We start from the raw sequence: 16265 nt of genomic DNA on the forward strand, positions 1-16265 counted from the left end.
TGCATATGTTCTTGGTCATCCAAGAAATCCCTGGAGTAAGGCCTTTTGATCTACACGCGTAACTGAAGATCACTTTTCCGGTTTCAAATATGGTACATGCTCTCTGTAGTACAAAGAACAGAATGCGTTCACTGTATATGTTCTTGTTCATCCAAGAAATCCCTGGAGTAAGGCCTTTCGATCTACACGCGTAACTGAAGATCACTTTTCCGGTTTCAAATATGGTACATGCTCTCTGTTGCTACGACTGCCATACCGGCATCCCGGCGCGCCACGCTTGCACCGAAGTATATTGATACTCGTTGATGCTGTGTTGATCAGTACTATAGTAGGTACAATACATGTACATGAACTCATATTATACAGGCTATAAATGAAATCGATTGTTGACATAAGGATAAACCACACTATATTGTGATTACTATTAATTAGTTAGTTCATGCTTGAAATCGTAAGTAATTCCTATAAAAAATTACAAAACATAGCCGTTAATCATGTATATTATTTAGGAATATTCAAAGTTTTCCGTTAAAACCTCCAAAGAGACCATAGCAGTGGGAAAACTATTCGCATTATTTGGTAGGTTACAATTGATATTCCACAAAGTGCTAGAGCCTAATTATGTTTCCATAGCTATCTCAGCAACCGTAGAAATACCTTAAGCAACATAAAAACTCAGTGTTTAATTGCTCAAACTAAGTTATGCACTGTTAAATGTAAGTAATACCATACAGAGTTGCCCTCCTCAAAACTTAAATGAATTAATTTGTATTTTAGCTTGAAGCTGTAATAAATTTGCTCTCAAGACAGTGCTCGGTTTTGTTTCTCACAACACTCTCTGTAGCACAAAGAACAGAATGCGTTCACTGCTTATGTTCTTGGTCATCCAAGAAATCACTGGAGTAAGGCCTTTCGATCTACACTTGTGGGCTTCGTGGCCGTGCGGTTAGCGACGTCAATCGTCTAAACGCATGTGCTGTGGAGTGTGGGTTCGATTCCCGCCCCAGTAAGGAGAAAACTTTTCGTAAAGCAAAAAGTTCTCCACTGGTCCACTGGGTGTTGTGTAAATGTCCTTGTCCGTTGTCTCATGCTAGATGTTAAGTGTTCAGTCTGTGCGACCTCTGGTCGAAGACGGTGATTCTGTCTTTTACACGCGTAGCTGATGATCAATTTTCCGGTTTCAAATAAGGTACATGCTCTCTGTAGTACGAATAACAGAATGCCCTCACAGCATATGTTCTTGGTCATTCAAGAAATCCCTGGAATAAGCAATTTGATCCTCACGCGTAGCTGAAGATCAATGTTTCGATTTTAAATATGGTTTATGCTCTCTTCATATTGAATACATTTGTGTTGAACTTGATGTTAAACTTAAAAAACACACAAATAAAGGGATGATTCAAATATGACGTCCACTATTTTTTTAGATTTCTAGACCCCCCTCCATCCTCTGTCACGCTTTTTTGTATACCTTGTATATGCAGTGTCACAAAATCTCACAAACCCCTCCCCTCCTAAAACCTGTGACATCATTGTTGAACGACCTCAAAGAAAAAAAAACCCAACTTAGTTCACCGAATAGTGATACTGCCTTTCTCGCATTTAGTCAAGACACCAACCTTATATGTCGCTTATATGGCTCGGTTTAATATACCATTTTCGTAATAACTTTCAAACGCGATCAACTAGGCGTTGCCTTCTATCGAATAAAACTTGTTGCGAGAAAATCGGCTAAGGATTGCTATAAGAAAAGTTGTCTAATGTTTTTCTTAGCTTTTGTGCACACATACACACACATACACACACATACACCACCGGAACTGTCGGACCACCTCTGCAACCCGAAGACGAAGACGGCGCAATGCGCGAAAGCGTCCCCTGCGATAGCCGCCGGTAGTCGGGGCACCATCAGTGCGGAAGTTTCCTTCACCGGAACTGGTGGACCACCCTCGACGCCGGGGGAAGTCAGGAGGATTCGAGTGAGGAAATTTGCGGCACGACCGCTGAGGGATCGAGACAACGTAGAAGTGGATCTCAGCAAGCCAGTCGGCGAACTAGCCTAAGCTAGGGGCCGGAATTTTAGAAGAAGTGCATGAGCACAGCCCCCCCCCGAAGTAGTCGCAGCATCCCGTGGTCCCGGGGGGATCGAGGCAAGGAGGATAAGGGACCCGGTTTATCCGGGAGGCACATTTTTAGCAGGTCGGGAGGAGCCCATCCCTGTTCGCCTTCGAGCATAGTGTGGATGCTCGAGGTGTCTGTCGCGCAGATTTTTGATGGCCTTTAACACTTGTAAAAAAAAAATAAAAAATACACACACATACACACATGCATACAGTTCGTTGAGTCGAGTAGATTGGTATATAACACTATGGGTCTCCGGGCCTTCCATAAAAAGTTCGTTCCCTGAGTGAAATGATAGCCTTTCGGTACAACTTTGTTGTATGAGAAAGGCAAAAATAATGGGTACATTATATATTCAAAACAGGCCTTTATATCGTTATTTACGCGTGTCGATCTGAAATGATCCACTTCAGGTATTTCTTGGATATCCGCGAACGGCTTTCATGCGCAGATTCTGTTACTGTGAAACCTCCATGAGTCGATATTAAAGGGACCTTACATTTACAAAACCATCTTGTAGATCATTGGTTATGCATGTAGATCTGAAGGCCTCCACTTCAGGTATTTCTTGGATAACCGCGAACGTCTTCCATACGCAGATTCTGTTATATGTACTACAATGGGTACATAACATTTAAAAAACAAGCCTGTAGATCATTGGTTACGCGTGTAGACCTGAAGGCCTTCACTTCAGGTATTTTGTGGATAACCGTGAAGATCTTCCATACGCAGATTTTATTATATGTACCACAATGGGTATATTGCATTTACAAAACAGGCCTGTAGATCATTGGTTACGCGTGTAGATCTGAAGGCCTCCACTTCAGGTTTTTTTTGATAACCGTGAAGATCTTCCATACGCAGATTCTATCATAGGTACCACTATGGGTATATTGCATTTACAAAACAGGTCTGTAGATCATTGGTTACGCGTGTAGACCTGAAGGCCTTCACTTCCGGTATTTCTTGGATAACCGCGAACGTCTTTCATTCGCAGATTTTGTTATATGTACTACAATAGGTACATTACATTTACAAAGCAGGCCTGTAGATCATTGGTTACGCGTGTAGATCTGAAGACCTCCACTTCAGGTATTTCTTGGATAACCGCGAACATCCTCCGTACACATATTCTATTCAATGTTTCACAATGTACACATATCATATTCAGAACAGGCCAATATTAATTGAATTTATGTTATTTTTATTTAACACGGTATGATACCGCATAAAAAACTAATTTGGTGTACTTGTAGAAATCGCACACCAATACCAACAGATTTATTTGACAGCAATCCATCGAGTTTTAGACTGGACGAATGAAAATTCTCATGGACGTAATCAGATTTTCATAAGACAAATTTGAAAAATTTGAAGGGTATTTTTGATTGCCGAATCTCAATAAACTATGATTTGTTCAATGCGCTAATAGTACACAATGAAAACTAGGAACTCTAAAATAAGTGTTGCATACAACTTAGTTAGAGTAAGTAGTTGGGCTGGCGTATAAATTAGATTTGAAAACCAAGCACTACCTACTACGACGGGAATTAGCTCACTACCCTACACAATTGAGATACAACTAGCATTGAAATTATGGTGAAGTTTTGACACCCAGCATCGCTTACTAGTAAAACAATATTGTTTCAAAAATCCCATGGCAAATTAATATCATTATTTGAGAATTCAAAAACGAAAAATAATATGGAAATATCTAAATTTTTTGTTTTTGACTTTTGGCCAGGATTTGGGCTGACATACTCCTCAGTGCGCCGCTTGGTTCGCTGGGTTCAAAATTTCTCTTTTTTGTTTATTTTGCTGAAGATCTACCAACACAAGTGGTGGTAACGTGGTCTTCGCTTCTTGGGCCTAGAAATCAGAGTTTCTTAATTCTCGTGTAAACATGGATGAGACAGTGTGCCATGAGCTACAAAAGCACACGTAGCATCGATTCAGCGCGACGAGAGAAGCTAGCGCGCATAAAATAACTGAGTGAGCGTGTCTCAATGTACGTCTCATGAGACTCATCTCATGCGCTAGGAATGTATAGCTGGCGTTACTTAGGCGACGATAGTATTGAATGTTGTTTGCAAAGGTTTGCCATGGCAAACAGCGCATGAGCTGATCGCATTGAGATGTCTCAGTGCGACTCACCAACGTTCATGCGAGGTACACAAAACTTCGTGAGACTCGCGTGCGCTAGATTTTATGTGTGCGTAGCAGTCATTGCTCAATCTAATCCTTTTTTGTACGCGTACATGATGTCTGCTAGAAATCTGTTCTCACTGTACATGTTTTGGAGTTTCAATATTTCTAGAGTAATAATAATGCCAACCATGTCCTCGCAGTCAATTTAGGACTGAACCTGACGAAATAAAACAGCCGTTTAATGCTAACTGTAGGTTTGAATGCTTTCACCCAATAACGATCGAAGAGCTTAGGGACGTTTGCTTTGGTATAGGAAAATCGGCTGGCGTAGACAATGTAAATGCTAAAGTTATACAAGACTGCTTTGATGTCATCGGACACAACTTGCTGGGCCTTATAAATGAATCGTTACCAGGGTTCGTAACGCTCATTCAATCTCAGGAGCGCATGATTTTCCCTCACGAAAGTTTTCGGGGAGAAATCGCTTTTCGGGAAAGAAAAACAGCCTGGAGAGTGATAACCATTTTTCGCTCACTTCGATTGCCGCCAAACGTTGGTTTGCTCTTTTTCTTTCATATTTGAGTCTTTTCGTGGCATCATAAAGGCAAATGGTAGTAGCTTATGTGGAACAAATAACTTAATGCTTTCATACAGATAGCGTGGTGGTGTAGCTAAAGTAAGCGCATCCCCAGAGCTATTATTGTTACTATTCTGGGTTCGAATCCCGGCGCGGCCATACAATTTTGTAATTGTTCTGCGATAATTCTCGCGAAAAGTGAGTGAGAATTAAAAGTAATGAAACGAAAAATGATTTTCATCTAATAGACAAAATTTTCGTTTATCTTCCAATATTAAATCTAGAGAAAAGATTGATGGGGGAAAGATGATCCTCAACATAACAACGAAACAAGATTTTCCCTTGGCTCGAAAAACGCTTGCTTTGGTCTCATTGAAACGAAAAGTCGAAACCCTGATCGTTACAAACTGGGCACGTGCCACAAGTTTGGAAGGAATCTTTAGTGATTCCAATACAAAAAGTTGCTGGGACGATTAAAGCCGAAGAGTTTCGCCCCATCTATATGTTGCACACATTAGAGAAAATTTTAGAACTTGTTGTAAAAGGCCAGCTGCTTGAGTATTTAAATAATAATAACTTGCTGATACCGGAACAATCGGGATATTGAGAAGGCCATTCTTGTGAAACCGCATTGAACTTGGTATTAGCTAAATGGAAAGAAAGTGTAGAGCGTAAAGATACGATTGTTGCGGTGTTTTGGATCTCAAACGCGCTTTTGAAACAATTTCTCGGCCCTTATTGTTGACCACAATCAAGCGCTTGAATTTCGGGTTCTGCATATAAATTGTTTGAAAGCTATTTGTGCGACAGAACTCAACGGACTGCTTTTTAATGATTCTGTATCAAGTCCCGTGGAGAACACGCTAGGAGTGCCACAGGGAAGTGTATTAGGGCCTATTCTATTCATTATGTACATAAATGACATGCGACGAGTTTTACGATTTTGCGATATAAACCTTTTTGCTGATGATACCGTGATATTCATTGCTGCTAAAAACCTAAAAGATGCCGTTTTGCACTTGAATGAAGATTTGCGTTCTCTAAGTAGATGGTTGAAATACAAACAGTTGAAATTGAACATAAATAAAACTAAATATATGATTATTTCGCGAAACCGAGTAAATGAAGATGTCTCAGTAAACATTGATGATGAGACAATTGAGCGCGTCCGCGAGATTAAATATCTTGGCGTGATTATTGATGACAAGCTAAAGTTTGACAAGCACATTGACAATGTTATCAAGAAAATAGCCAAGAAGTATGGAATTCTCTGCCGGCTGAAAAACGACTTAACTATTGCAAGTAAGATACAATTGTATAAATCAATCATCTCTCCTCATCTAGACTTTTGCCCTTCCATTTTATTTTTGTCGAACGCGACACAAATATCGAGACTACAGCGTTTGCAGAATAAAATAATGCGTTTAGTTTTAAGGTGCAACAGATTCACTTCCTCAATTTTTTTGTTGGACGCCTTACAGTGGTTGTCAGTGAAGCAACGGATTGTATATCTAACAATGGTGTTTATTTTTAAAGTAATTAATGGCTTGCTGCCTCGATATTTGTGTGATCGAATTGAAAGAGGAAGTGACGTCCATAGACATAATACTAGATCCGCGAATGATGTACGAACACCATATTTCTTGAATAGCGCTTCACAAAATTCGTTATTTTTCAAAGGAATAAATGTTTTCAATTCGATGCCTACGCACATCAAACGTGCAGCGACACTAACACAGTTTAAGCGACAATGTATTTCACACGTTAAAGCTGCCTTTTGAACAGCTACTTGATCAACTTTTTATTATTGACTAATTTTGTATCTTGACGAAGTTGTTTTTAAACGGATATTTTGTATGAACAAGTTTATTTACCTAATTATTGGGGCTTTAATGATCTATTAGTTCGCCTCGATGATGATGATGGATTTTTATATGGTTGACGTAATTTTAATTTGACTTTTTTGTGTAGTCTACAAAAGTTTGAGCCTCGCGCGCGTATTACAGATATAGATGATTTTTTCACATTTATTTACAATTGTGCAAGTTTCGAGCTGTTTGAAGGATTCTTTAGATTAGTAGTAAGTCATCTGGTAGATTATTTAACTCGCGACTGAACTCAGAACTTTTGATATCGACGGAGAGGTACCACAAGTTTTGGATTTTGTGATGTTCGAACTTCGTAAAAAAGTATGATGCTTACGAGTTGTAGATTGCGGTCTTATAAAATGACATGAATACGGTTTTGGTGAAACTTATGAAATCTGTGCGAGAGGTTTCACAAGTATTGCCTTTTGTAGAGCTCGAAGTATCACTACTGATGCTTGCAAAAGTTTAAAGTTGATATCAGCAGTACATTTTTAAATTTATGTTTTTGCTGTATAGTAATGGAAAGTTACATGGAAATTTATATCTGTAGAAATAATCGGATCGTTTTTTATTTGTTTGCAAATCTGATTAAACTGATCTTAATTAATTATCTTAAAGATAACTCGTCCAGCTCAAACCTTTGTAGGGGTATGTGGCGGGACCATCATCATCATCATCAAGAGGTAAATTAGTTCAACGCCCATTGCTACAAGAAACCGAGGAATCATCTGCATCTCCGTAATGAAAAGGTAATCTATAGAGAGTCGCCTTGGTAAGCGACTAAATAATCATTTTGTACGAAGTTTTGTCAAAAAAGATTATTTTAACTCACCCGCACAAAGTAGAACCAAGCATTTAGATCAGCGGTTCTCAACCTGGGGTACATGTACCCCTGAGGGTACCTTCGCTGGTCCCAGGGGGTACCTCGGACAAGAGTGCGTAATGGCGGATGTATTACAATTATTATTCAATCTTATTAATAAAGTATTGACAATTGGATATTTTATTTATTTCAAAACTTGTCTTGTATATAATAATAAGTATGGCGTTCAGTAAATTAAAGCCAATTGAATCCTGCCCTTCACAACCAGCACAGTGTATAAAGGGCTGCGGGACGAAAGATCAACAGGATAAAACGTCGAATGAACATTTAAGAGGCATGAAGGCTTTTTTCCGATAAAGTCAGTTGCTTTATTGCACCATGATTGTTAGTCTCTTTCTATGCTTTTCAGATGCCTCCTTGCAAGCTACTTGGAAGCCCTCCTTTTAAAAGACTCGGAACCCACATTTTCAAAGGTTTGGAAGCCTTTTTTCAAGTGGCTACAAACCCTCCTTTCGAGAGGATCGGAGGACTCCATTCAAAAGGTTCAGAAGCCTCCATCCAAAAAGTTCCTTTCAAGAGGCCTGGAAGCCTCCTTTCAAGAGGCCTGGAAGCCTCCTTTCAAGAGGCCTGGAAGCCTCCTTTCAAGAGGCCTGGAAGCCTCCTTTCAAGAGGCCTGGAAGCCTCCTTTCAAGAGGCCTGGAAGCCTCCTTTCAAGAGGCCTGGAAGCCTCCTTTCAAGAGGCCTGGAAGCCTCGTTTCAAGAGGCCTGGAAGCCTCCTTTCAAGAGGCCTGGAAGCCTCCTTTCAAGAGGCCTGGAAGCCTCCTTTCAAGAGGCCTGGAAGCCTCCTTTCAAGAGGCCTGGAAGCCTCCTTTCAAGAGGCCTGGAAGCCTCCTTTCAAGAGGCCTGGAAGCCTCCTTTCAAGAGGCCTGGAAGCCTCCTTTCAAGAGGCCTGGAAGCCTCCTTTCAAGAGGCCTGGAAGCCTCCTTTCAAGAGGCCTGGAAGCCTCCTTTCAAGAGGCCTGGAAGCCTCCACGAATCGGACCAAAGCTTCAGTGTTTTTTCGTTCACCGGACGAAACACCCAACTGGCTGCCAGCGCCAGAACCGCCTGCACTGCGATGTACAACCTCGGTACGTTGATGATCTCGAACATAATCTCCGGGGTGTATTCTCTGTTCTCCGGTGTTTTTAGCGGGGGCTCTGTCAGCAAAAAATTACGATCTTTTCGTTGGGCACTGCTCCAGGAAGCATTCCATCAAGTCGCAATCTTCGACCAATCCATGGCGTACTGGATGTCGTAGCCAAACGATTTGTCTACCTTCTCTGTGGAAAACAGGCTTTGGATGCCGATAAACAATAAGCGTTCTTCCATCTCAAGAAACGAACACTGAATAATCTTCATTTATATTCTATGTCACCCTTCGAACAATCTAGCCTACTACGATTGAATTTCAAATTTGTTATTTTTTTTTCATTATTGTCATTTCAAAATATTTTAGTTTATTTCTTTATTTTTATTATGAAATAAGATATATGTTCTACTTTATCTATCAATGTTACCAAAAAATGCTAATGCTTTATTCAGGCTCACTGTATTACCCACAATTTTCACTGTCTCTACTCTTTCATTGTTTATTCTGATAAGCCACTGTTCGAAAGGGTGACACCGAGTATAAATGAAGATTATTCAGTGTTCGTTTGTTTTAGAAGAAAACGCTGATTGTTTATCGGCGTCCAAAGCCTGTTTTTCAGAATACCATTAACATATTTAATAAAAACTTTTAATTGAAATAACATCAAAATTATCACTTGTCATGAGACGAGTTTGTACCATCTCATTTAATTCCATAATTTGATTGTACCTTGACAGATACGTATTTCGACCTCAACAGTAAGGTCGTCGAGTCAAGTACGAGACACTGAAGACGACCTTACTGTTGAGGTCGAAATACGTATCTGTCAAGGTATAATCAAGTGGTGGAATTAAATGGGATGGAACAAACTCGTCTTATGACAAGTAGAGACATTCCACTAAAAAGCTCAAAATAATTTTCCTAATAAAAAATATTTAAAAAGCCAAATCCACAGCCGAAGGGTCGTATGTGCTTTTTATTTGCATTTGACATTTTCTGCACGCGTAGATCACAATAAATGGCGCAATGTTTCTTATAAGAATTCTAAAAACTCTAAAAACTCTGAAAAAAATCTAGAACCATCTACAATCCCATGCGGCCCTATGAGTCAAGAAAAAAATGATTTAGAATTCTCCCACCGTGCGGCGCTAGTGTACATGAAAATACAAGTTTGGTTCTATATCTCGAGATCTATGGGATTTAGGAAATTTCCGTCTTCTACAAAGTTGTTCAAGGATTGGAAATAAATATGTTGGGAAACTGTTAAGTTCAGAATTCAGCCGTAAGGCAGCGCTAGGGTATATGAGTTATTAGTTTGGTTAGATATCTCGGAATCTGGTGGAATTAGAAAGTTGCCGTCTTCTACAAAGTTGTTCGAGGGTTGGAATCCAATATATTGAGAAGCTAATTAGTTTGAAATTCATCCGCAATGTGGCGCTACTGTATATGAGAGATCAGTTTAATTCGATATCTCGGGATCATTGGGATTCAGTAAATTGCCGTTTAGTACAACGTTGTTCGAGTACAGAGAACCAATATGTTGAGAAACTGAATAATTTATAATTCATCCGCAAAGAGGCGTTACTGTATATGAGAGATCAGTTCTTCGATATCTCGGGATCTGTGGGATTTAGAAAGTTGCCGTCTTCGACAAAGTTGTTTGTTTAGAATTCATCCGCAAGGTGGCGCTACTATATTTGATAGATCAGTTTGGTTCGATATTTCGGGATCTATTGGTTTTGGAAAGTTGCTATCTTCTATGAAGTTGTACGAGCATTGGAAACCAATATATTGAGAAACCGTTAAGTTCAGAATTAAGTCATAAGGCGATGCTAGTGTATACGAGAGATCAGTTTAGCTCGATATTTCGGGATCTATGAAATTTAGAAAATTGCCGTCTTTATCAAAATTGTTCGGGGACTGGAAACCAATATTTTGAAAAATAGAATAATTTAAAATTCATCCGCAAGGAGGTGCTACTGCATTTGAGATATCAGTTCTTCGATTCTGCCTCATACACAGGATGCCTTGGGTTCGATCTCAGGCCCATTTCGCTAGCCTACTTTGTATCTTTTTGTATATTTCTCATGTTACAGCAATCGCTAGAACACGAAATAGATTTCCGTAGCGTTTCCATTTCAATCCCGTACCTTCAACTTGACTAGTTTAACAGTAACTGTTAGTATTGGAAATGCAGGAAAAACTTATTTCTTACATCCAATTAGAATTCCGTATTTTGCGTTCGTATCACATCCCAACAAAGTTTTTTTTAGCTGAAATAGCTTCTTTTTGGCCAAATAAGACCAATATCTCTCGAATTTCTAATGTGGTTATTATCATCAATGACTTCTATTTAGGTATTATTATGATAGAATTCATTATTCATTTGTTTGCGTAGTACATATATTTTTGGGCTATTATAATAACTTTGGCGAAGGTGGAAAACTCTGTACAATATTTGATGGTAAAGAGCATTGACTAACTTCCTGATCATTATCAGGAATGGTTTAGAAGAAAATCGTTGGTCTAGAACTAACTGTACAAAACGATCATTCACGGACGTTCCAGATTTGCGGAAGGGCCGTCTGGTAGCCACCTGTGGCCGTTGCAGAGTAAGAACTATGAATTAACACTAAGACCACCATCAAAAATGTCTTAGAAAAAATTGCGCTACTCTAGGACGAACCATTCAAAATGACCCTTTTACGGGTTTTTCAAATTACTCGGAAGGCCGCCTGGTGGCCACGTGCAGTCATAGCTGATTAAGACTTTGAAATATCTTCAAGATCACCGTCAGAAAAGGTTTAGAAAAAAAATGTGCTGCTCTAGGATAAACTTTACAAAATCATCATTTCATCAGAGAATTTCATCCAAAATCACCATCAGAAATGGTTTAGAAAAATTGCGCTGCTCTAGGACGAACTTCACAAAATGACCATTTTTACGTTACGAACGTTCCGGGTTTTCCGGAAGGCCGCCTTATGGCTACCTACGATCATAGGTGAGTGAGAACTGCGAATCAACTCCAAGGTTATTATCAGAAATGATATAGAAAAATCGTGTTACTTTAGGATGAATTGTTAATGAAATAAATAAATAATTCATTACTGGTCACTTTTCCCAGTGCACCTTAACCTTTTATTTAGCTATATTTACTCGAGCCTTCTATCGAATCACTTTTATTATCTTTTCAATTGATGAAGAACTAATTTTTTGAGGAATACATGGTGGTTTGGAGCAAATTGGTTAACTGACTAAAAAGTTATCTCATTTTTACTCAATGTGTTGTACTTTTTACAACGGTGCGAGTCCCGGAAGGTTAAGTACTTTTTCACACGGGATAAAATGGAAACTACTCAATTCCGAGTTGGGCCATACAACTCAAAATTAGCTTCCCCTACCAACGGTCCAAATTAAGTGAATTGAACTTAATTTTAAGTTGTTTGAACTTCATAACTTCATAAAGTAAATGCAATTTCTAACTCGAGAAATCAAATTATTTTCGGCTAAAATGCATTTAAAGGAGTTAATAAGCATTTTAAAATTGACGTCCTTTATGCCTTGCCAGGTGAAATAAAAAAACTTCACCCGCCCCCATTTTGTTTTCGCGCTGCCATCAGGGCCAATACTAACAGAAATTCCCACGAAAAATCAGTTCCTCCCATCCAACGGATGTCATCAACACTTCACAATGAAACGAGTTTATTTTAGCTAATAAATTTACAACCCGTTAATCGGATAAGCCTTTCAATGGCCAGCCGTGACTACGCACTTTTGACCCTTCTCACTCTGCCTTAACCATTCACACCGTCGGTCAATCATTGGATGCACTCACTGCTGGTATGTACAACGTTGTTGTTGGTCAGCGCGCGCAGCTACATCGCCGAAGTCAATCGAACTGACCCTTGGCAGATTTGTTTGACCAGCTGTTGATTCATTGACCGGTAGATGTTGGCTGATGCCTCCTCTTCGTGCAAGAAGCGCCACGAGGACAGACAGACGTACATCCTTTCTAGGTACAGCGTACTCGATCATACGCAGTGTGGAAAGGTTTTCTTCAGGTCCCAGTGATATTTTTTTTATGATTATGATTTGTTTGATTCATATGTCATCGGTGCATTGAAAATCATTTGTCAAACCTTGTTGAATATGAAACATCGATGTAAGTGGACATTCACGAACCCGGTTATACTTTTGCCGAGGAAAGTTTCTTGCTTTTCCGCAAACTAAGAATAAATTCACTACGAATGTGAATTCGTATACGAATAACGAAAATGAACAGGCCTATCTCTCACCCTACAGTGTCCTTCACTTGTTATATTTCGATTTCCGATTACCACACCCAACCAGCGTTTGTCAGATTTTTTACAATTCAGTTTAAGAACTTGACATATGCAAAACTGCTAGATTCATATGTGTACAAATATTGTATAAGAGCTTACATAGAGTTGTAAGAAAATCGAACAATCGCAGGTTGGATGTTATTATCAGCTGGTCGGGGTCCTGCGAATCCGAATCATAAAAAATCACCCATTTTTCGCACATGTTCTGATGTATCACAAATCTCAATATAATTTTAACAATGTTTGAATTTTATAATGAAGACATGTTATGTAGACATAATACTAAAAACACTTTTTGGTCACAGATAGTTTTCTTACAAGATATAAACAAACTTACTGTTCGGATAGGTAGGTTCATTATTGGTCATTTTACCCTATAATAATTACGTAGATAACGACAACGAAATACTGCACAGTAAACACAATAAACATGAAGCAGCAGCCGAGATCAATGGAACTCTCCTAAGATCTCCTCGTCCACCCCATCATTGTGTCGTGCTCGTGTTCGACCTGCATCACATTCCACTAAGCAAGCGAGTGTGTGCCTTGTTCCGTGCTTATTGCTCGAGCTCGTCGTTCACCGTGGCTTACAACAGGAACCGTTGCTTTCGTGTTGGATTTTTTTTTGTGGTCTAATCCGGTTTACATACCAGGCCTCTCTCTCGAACGGGTGATTATTCTAGCATGAATCTGCAAAATTACGAACCGACGACTCGCCGTCGTCATAGGGAATGGAGTTTGAGATAATCTTCTAACAGCGGGTGAGTTATTCAGCAGAGAGCTGAAGACACTCGGTTGACTTGATTGCGTTTCAAGCCGATGCATTCAGGGAGAAAAAGAGAGTGAGAGGGATAACGGTGAGCGGTAATCAGACTGAGAGATGTCGGTACTCACCGTTTAGGTCGATTTTTTAACAATCTCTCGGGGAGGTCTGAGGCTCCCGTGTTCTCACAAGGCAAAGTCTCCACAGACCCTCTTCGGTATGTTGGACCACAAAGCAACTACATTCATCACGATCGTTTGAATGGTTGTACTCAGTGCTTCAGTGCGGACCGGGTAAGAACTTGTATTTTACTTGGATGTATCGACATGTCATAACATCATTCAACAGAAAGCATTAAATAAATAACGTTAAAATCGTTAATGCATCATGCATTTTTTTTTTAATATTCTATATGCATACCTCGCAAGACCTGTGGTAGTAGAAGGTCGTGGTTTGTCGATGATTTACAAGCTGTCTCTCATTTTCAAAACACAACATTCTTAATAAAAATACTTTTATGGTTATATCCCTTGAAGAGATGAAAAGAAAAGCAGCTAAGAATATACTGCTTCCGCCCTCATGGACTCTGACGAGTGCTCATTCTACTATGAACGCCTTAGATTATTCATATAGGGTGCATGGCTCAAACCTTAGCTTATAATACTGTGGTTGAGCACATTTATTGTTGTAAATCTTCATACGTTGAAGCTATAATCAACATTACGCCACCAGACGACTTGCTTACTTTTGGTTATTACGCCAAGTCGTCAAAACAATAATAATTGTACACAATACCTTATTTAACCCGTTTCGGCCCGGGTTACGATTTCAAATTGTAAAATCCACCGTTCTCTTGTTTTTAAACCGATTTGCATGAAATTTGGAGGAAAGATGCATTAAACCCTATATTTTTGTGTAGAGGTGTTGATTTAGTGATTGGTTCCTTGGGTACGGTTTTATCGTGGGGGTCCCCTGGGTCAAACGGGGTCAAAAATAGGTCAACTTTCTTTTAATCGTAGATAACTAGTAGTAAATGCTCTCAATAATGATGCAATCGTTTTTATTCATCATTTTGCAATAGTGGGAATAGAAACTGCACGTTTGGACCTCCAAAATCCGGTTACAGATGTTCCGGGAACCTGGTTCCCCCAGGGAAGTGGTCAATTTTTCAGATGTTCTGAATCCCAGCTTGCGACACATCAAACTTCATGATTTTGCAACACAAATATAATAGAAGACATTTGCAGAGCATCTGTGCACATTGGCCACTTCCGGAGGTTCCCTGGGAACCTGGTGCCCTAAGGGAAGTGGTCACTTTTTGATTGATTCTGAAACCCAGCTTGCGACACATCAAACTTCATGATTTTGCAACGCAAATGCAAAAGAAGACATTTGCAAAACATCTGACCACATTGGCCACTTCTGGAAGTTCCCTGGGAACCTGATGCCCTCAGGGAAAAGGTCACTTTCTGATTGATTCCTAAGCCCAGCTTGCGACACATCGAACTTCATGATTTTGCAACGCAAATACAATAGAAGACATTTGCAGAACATCTGACCACATTGGCCACTTCTGGAGGTTCCCTGGGAACCTGATGCCCCAAGGGAAGTGGTCACTTTTTGAGTTATTCTGAAACCCAGCTTGCGACACATCAAACTTCATGGTATTGCCACACAAATACAATAGAAGACATTTGCAGAGCATCTGTGCACATTCCCCACTTCAGGAGGTTCTCTGGGAACCTGAAGCCCTCAGGGAAGTGGTCACTTTGTAAGTGGTTCTGAAACCCAGCTTGCGACACATTGAACTTCATGATTTAGCAACACAAATACAATAGGAGGCAATTGCAGAGCCTCTGTGCACATTCGCCACTTCCGGAGGTTCCCTGGGAACCTGATGCCCCCAGGGAAGTGGTCACTTTTTGATTGATTCTGAAATCCAGTTTGTGACTCATCGAACTTCATGATTTTGCAACGCGAATACAGTAGGAGACATTTAAGGAACTTCTGAGCGCATTGGCCACTTCCGGAGGCTCCCTGGGAACCTGGTTCCCTCAGGGAAGTGGTAATTTTGTAAGTGGCTCTGAAACCCAGCTTTCGACACATTGAACTCCATGATTTTGCAACGCAAATACAATAGAAGACATTTGCAGAGCATCTGTGCACATTCCACACTTCAGGAGGTTCTCTGGGAACCTGAAGCCCTCAGGGAAGTGGTCACTTTGTAAGTGGTTCTGAAACCCAGCTTGCGACACGTCGAACTTCATGATTTAGCAACACAAATACAATAGGAGGCAATTGCAGAACATCTGATCACATTGGCTACTTCCGGAGGTTCCCTGGGAACCTGATGCCCCAAGGGAAGTGGTCACTTTTTGATTGATTCTGAAATCCAGCTTGTGACACATCGAACTTCATGATTTTGCAACGCAAATACAATAGGAGACATTTAAAGAACTTCTGAGCGCATTGGCCACTTCAGGAGGTTCCC

The 16265-nt window shown here is 40.0% G+C and overlaps 1 long non-coding RNA gene across 1 annotated transcript; it reads left to right on the plus strand.

Annotated features, from left to right (window-relative positions):
* Positions 1–242: 242 nt before the first annotated feature.
* LOC134224105 (uncharacterized) lies at positions 243–692 on the plus strand. Its single transcript, XR_009982845.1, has 3 exons — positions 243–451; positions 510–579; positions 634–692. It is a non-coding gene; the product is annotated as an uncharacterized LOC134224105 (long non-coding RNA).
* The last annotated feature ends 15573 nt before the right edge of the window (positions 693–16265 follow it).

This window comes from Armigeres subalbatus, chromosome 3, assembly GCF_024139115.2.
Source record: "Armigeres subalbatus isolate Guangzhou_Male chromosome 3, GZ_Asu_2, whole genome shotgun sequence".
NCBI lineage: Eukaryota > Metazoa > Arthropoda > Insecta > Diptera > Culicidae > Armigeres > Armigeres subalbatus.